The sequence below is a fragment of the Sparus aurata genome, chromosome 4, assembly GCF_900880675.1.
Source record: "Sparus aurata chromosome 4, fSpaAur1.1, whole genome shotgun sequence".
Lineage (NCBI taxonomy): Eukaryota > Metazoa > Chordata > Actinopteri > Spariformes > Sparidae > Sparus > Sparus aurata.
Genome location: NC_044190.1, coordinates 41,385,222 through 41,390,683, shown reverse-complemented (window position 1 = coordinate 41,390,683; position 5,462 = coordinate 41,385,222). Strand labels below are relative to the sequence as shown.

The window sequence follows — 5,462 nt, the reverse complement described above, 5'->3', positions numbered from 1 at the left end:
AGCAGGCTTCGCAGGGCAGAGGAGCAAAGATGGCCAGGGGGGAGCAGAAGGCTGGAAAGAGTATCAAAGGCGAGCAGGCAGCACGTTTGCCTCGAGGTGAGGCGGACGATGCGTACCGTACAAAGACTCAAGACGGTCCAGAGGATGACATTGTCATCAACCTCGACTCCCCAGACGGTGAATCCTCGCCCTCACCAAGACGGTTGACTTTTGAGCAGATGGAGGGTGAAATCGTTAGCCTTTCCTCTTCAGAGGACAATTCATCCAGCAGAGACACAGAGACAATGTTGGGCGAGGTGGGTGGCGAAGAGCCAGCGGCGACCGAGGTGGACGAGGCGGCGGCTGCAGCAGCGACCGAAGCAGTCAGCGAGGTGGACGAGGCGGCAGCGACAGCAGCAGTTAACGAGATGGACGAGGGGGGGGGGGGCGGCTGCAGCACTGACAGAAGCAGTCAGCGAGGTGGACGAGGCGGCGGCGGCTGCAGCACTGACAGAAGCAGTCAGCGAGGTGGACGAGGCGGCAGCGACAGCAGCAGTTAACGAGGCGGCAGCGACAGCAGCAGTTAACGAGGTGGCGGCGGCTGCAGCAGCGACGGAGGAAGTCGGCCGGGTGGACGAGGTGGCGGCAGTGACAGAAGCAGCTGACGAGGTGGCGGCGGCTGTAGCAGCGACGGAAGCAGTCGGCGAGGTGGACGAGGCGGCAGCGACAGAAGCAGCTAAAGAGATGGACGAGGTGGCGGCGGCTGCAGCAGCGACGGAGGCAGTTAGCGAGGTGGACGATGCGGCGGCTGCAGCAGCGACGGAGGCAGTTGGCGAGGTGGACGATGATGCGGCTGCAGCAGCGAACGAGGCAGTTGGCGAGGTGGACGATGATGCGGCTGCAGCAGCGAACGAGGCAGTTGGCGAGGTGGACGATGATGCGGCTGCAGCAGCGAACGAGGCAGTTGGCGAGGTGGACGATGCGGCGGCTGCAGCAGCAACCGAGGCAGTTAGCGAGGTGGACGATGCGGCGGCTGCAGCAGCAACCGAGGCAGTTAGCGAGGTGGACGATGCAGCGGCTGCAGCAGCGACCGAGGGGGAAGAGGAAGCGTGTACTAGTGCGGGAAAGAACACGATGCCAAAGAAGCCTCCAAGTCCGTATGTGTTGCTCGCAAAAAAGAGGTTGGGCAAGTACCGCTACCTTCAGTCTTCAGCCCGTGGGGCCAAATCTGCCGTGGCCCTCAGCCCGAGAAAGCTGCGCTCAAGGCATTCCCAGCCGCAGCAGGAAAAGGTTCACCACGAGAAGACTGCAAGTGAAACCGAGAGTGTGAGTGTGAATAAGTAAATGTGTGTTTTTTGTTTGCAAGTGTCCTAAAACTTGCGTTTGTCAGCTTTTTCACTGTTTCTCCTAAATAAAAAGTTGACCACGAAGTCGGTATTTGGCGCTTTCTTTAAAAAGACAATTCCGGGGTGTGTTTCAAGGAAATGGTATTGTCTTATCATTTCCAGAATGCAAACGCTTTATTGTAAAGGAGAGAATGTTACAACAAAATGCTAGCACTAGCCGAAAATTAACAATATACTTTTTAAAAAGGGTGAGAAATGGAATAGATTGTATATGTAAACAGCATATGGTAAAAACTTGCATTCATTGGCTGTTTCTCGTCCAATGACAATTGGTGAGCCTCCCCGACAGGAAATGCATCCACCTCATATCACCTGAGAAGAAACGGCAACAACAGCCCTCCAGCGATTTAATGAAAACACCTAAATCTGTATTGGTATGGATGACTAAACATTACAAATGTACCATAATATTTGCTAAATATTCCAAAAACTGAATATCAACAGCTAAAGCTTCCAAGTGTAACGGCATTTTAAAAAAAAAATCTCAGCGCTTATTTGTTAAGTCTTCCAATTCTCTAATAATAGTTGCTAAATGATTCCTGAAAGCGAATCTTATTGCTATAACTTTTAAATGTAGCATAATGGTTGCTAAAAAAAAATGTTAAAGTGTATATTCATTACTAAAACTTTCAGAGGTAACATAACAGTTGCTAAATGATTTCAAAAGATCAATATTGATTGCTAAATCTCCCAACTGCAAACTAATGCTTCATTTCATGAAGTGAATATTATAACTAAATCGTTCAAGTTGGGCCTGTAAATGTCTCTGTGTTCCAAATAGTGCATGTATTGCATCACCTTTGCGCCTATTTCAAGAACAAAGACGTGTATTGGAAGATCAGTGATTTTTGTCTCCTTTATTTTTCTTCGCCAGAGGAGAGAGACGATGCCCCGCATTTTGACCCCTTGCCCGCTGTGCACGGTGCCCTACATGGCCGTGCGCCAGCACCCCCTGAAGCTTCGCTGTCCGTTCTGCAGGCACATGGACTCGGCGCGACTTGACAAGCACCTGGATAGCGACATCGACGTTAGTTCCTTTTTCCACTCTTATATCGGCAGAACGTGAGCGTGCGTGCGTGTGATGCTGTGATTACCTTCACTGTGCTTTCTTGCTCTTACAGAAGACGAGGCGGAGGTCCATCATCAAGACAGCAAAGCAGCACTTGAGATTGAGAGGCCTGAGGAGACTAAGGAAGACAAATCCCCAGCCACCAATGGTGAGCACGCTCGACATCGACAAGCTCAGCTCCAGCAGTGAGGATGAAGATGGAGAGGAGGGCACTGGGGTGGAGAACTCACCAGGTTTTGCAGGCCGCAGCCGCAGCCCCAGCCCCAGCCACAGCACTTCCTCTGCCTCTTCTCATGCCCATCCATCCCAAACGTGTCATCACTGTCTCGACCTCAAGATGAAAATTCGCCGGCTGAAGGGCAAACTGTATGCTGCCGAGAGTCGTACCTCACTGCCTTACCATCCAGATCCAGCGCCGATCCAGCGCTCCACGCCTCCGATCCAGCGCTCCACGCCTCCGATCCAGCGCTCCACGCCTCCGATCCAGCGCTCCACGCCTCCGATCCAGCGCTCCACGCCTCCGATCCAGCGCTCCACGCCTCGGAGCCAACCCTCCACCCCTCAGGGCCAGCAGCAGCAGCCGCAGCGGGAGTGGTCGACTCCCCAGAAGCCTCAGTCCACTTCCCACAGCCAGCACTCGACCCCTCCGAAGCAACGCTCTGCTCCTCCGAGCCAGAGCTCAACACCCCAGAAGCAGCAGTCCACGCCTCAGAAGCCGCCTCCTTCTCCTCAAAGCCAGTGCTCGACTCCTCAGCAGCAGCAGTCCGCCCCTCAGACTTCAGACACTCCATCTCGGCACAAGTTCGAGAGGAGAGTGACGGTGATTTCAAAACGTGAATACAATTTGCTAAGTATTCCAATAAGTGTATAAGATGTGCTATGTTTTTTAAAACATGAATACAAATGGCTAAATGTTTAAAAAAAAGAAACATGGATTAATTTCTGTATCCTTCACATATTCATGAAGAACAAACGATGACACGTGTGGCGCACGCTCGGCGGTGGCTCCTTTTCATGGTGGATCGTACCATACCGGACATGTCCTTCAGCTTTTTGAAGAACCGAGACAGGCTGTTTGAGTAAATCATTTATATTTCATTTCAACATCTTTCAACACTGCACATATTTTCACAGCAATATATTTGCATGATGATGACATGTGTACAGAGGAGGGAGAACTTGGGTGTGTTTACTGTATGTCTTTCATCTCTCAGATGGACCGAGACCGTGAAGGAAAACGCTCCGACTACCCAGCTGATCATCATCGGAAGTGCTCCGGCATTTCTGAAGTTCCTTTTAGAAGCCCAACACCCCGATGTCACAGCTCCCAGTAAGCGCTTACAAAAAGCTCTGTGGACACTGAAGACGATGGCAATGATGTGCAGGAAGGGCCTGGAGCGCCACCGCCAGGCTGTGCGCAATAAAACATCAGGCAGGTCTAACAAATGTTTTTGCTCCCAGTCAGTCAGGATACTACAGCTTACTTGCTGGCTTAATCATCTGTGTGACTGGCCACAGGAGGGGGGCCCTGGCTGACATGAGGGTGGAGGAAGTGACCTCAGCGGACTGTGATGCTTCCGGACGGCGGATTATTGGAGTAAGAACATGCTGCCTGCAGACTACTTTTTTTTTTTTTTTTTTTCTCTTTTTTTTCAATGCAAGAACCCACCCAGTGTTTAATTTAACCCAAGAGTGTGTTGAATATGTGTTGCCACACTTGGCAGTGTATTTCATGCAGTAGTTTCCAAAAAGTAAATACTTTTTGCTTATTATTTTAAAAAGTGAATACTTTTTGCTAATCATTACACAAAACTAATCTTTCTTTCAAATATTGTATCAACATCGCATGCAATCGTTCTCTCGGCCCTTCCTTTGCCCTTTGGCACTCCTCATGCGGTCTGTGCCTGCTGACGCCACAGCTTTAATGCTTGGTCGTAAGTGAGCGAGCATCACAGTTTCCTGTCTGTTTCTCAGGTGGCGCGGCATAGGACGAAGTGTGCGTTTGGTCGGGCTTTGACCCCCTCTACAAGGAAGAGTATCACTGGTTGAACTGCCTCATCTACCACCGCCACCTCTTCCCCTGGGGAGCTTTTCTGAGCTTTTCTTTTCAAACGGCAGACGCTGCGGCCACCTGCTCGAGTTGGAAACACTCGGGCCTTCCCGGGACGCCGACGTTGCGCTCGTCTGCACCGGCATCGGCACCTGTGTAAGACCCGTTTTTATAGGAGTACGAACCGCTACTCCTTTTTTAATGCTACTTTAGTACTGATGCAACTCACCTGCTCCACTGAAAGTGTTTTTCTCAATTTGTTTCTGTTTTTGTAGGTCGAGGTTTCTCTGGACCGGGGGAAGGAGGCCAACGTCTGCCGGATGATGTGCCACTCCAATGCAAATGCGGAGGAATTCTACACGGCTGACATGGACTTTCAGCAGGCGTTCGAAGTGCGGGCCGACCTGGCTGACGACGGTGGCTGCAGCAACGACAGAGGCAGTGGACGAGGCGGCAGCGGCGGCTGCAGCAGCAGCGACCAAAGCGGTCAACGAGGCGGCAGCGGCGTGTGTGGGCTTTCACTGTTGCTCTTGAATAAAAAGTGATGATGATGAAGTCGATAATTGGCGCCTTCTTTAAAAAACAATTTTGGGGTGTGTTCCAAAGAATTGGGATTGTTTTATCATTTACAAACTGCAAACACTTTATTGTGAAGGAGAGAATGTTACAACAAAACGCTAGCACTGGCCAAAAACTAACAATATACTTTTTAAAAAGGGTGAGAAATGGAATAGATTTGTACATGGAAACATGATATGGAAAAAAAAAAAAAAAATTACATTCATTGGTTGTTTCTCCTCCAATGACAATTGGTGAGCCTCCTGGACAGGAAATGCATCCACATATCACCTGAGAAGAAACGGCAGCAACATTGACAGTAAGTGTGACGGCAAAAACGAAATAAAATCAATAATCCCTCCAGCCATTTAATTGAAACACCTAAATTTGTATTGGTATA

At 50.2% G+C, this 5,462-nt stretch overlaps 1 long non-coding RNA gene across 1 annotated transcript; it reads left to right on the top strand.

Annotated features, from left to right (window-relative positions):
* Positions 1-3,918: 3,918 nt before the first annotated feature.
* Positions 3,919-4,993, top strand: LOC115580892 (uncharacterized). The gene is made up of 3 exons (XR_003983952.1): positions 3,919-4,051; positions 4,429-4,660; positions 4,780-4,993. It is a non-coding gene; the product is annotated as an uncharacterized LOC115580892 (long non-coding RNA).
* Positions 4,994-5,462: the final 469 nt, after the last annotated feature.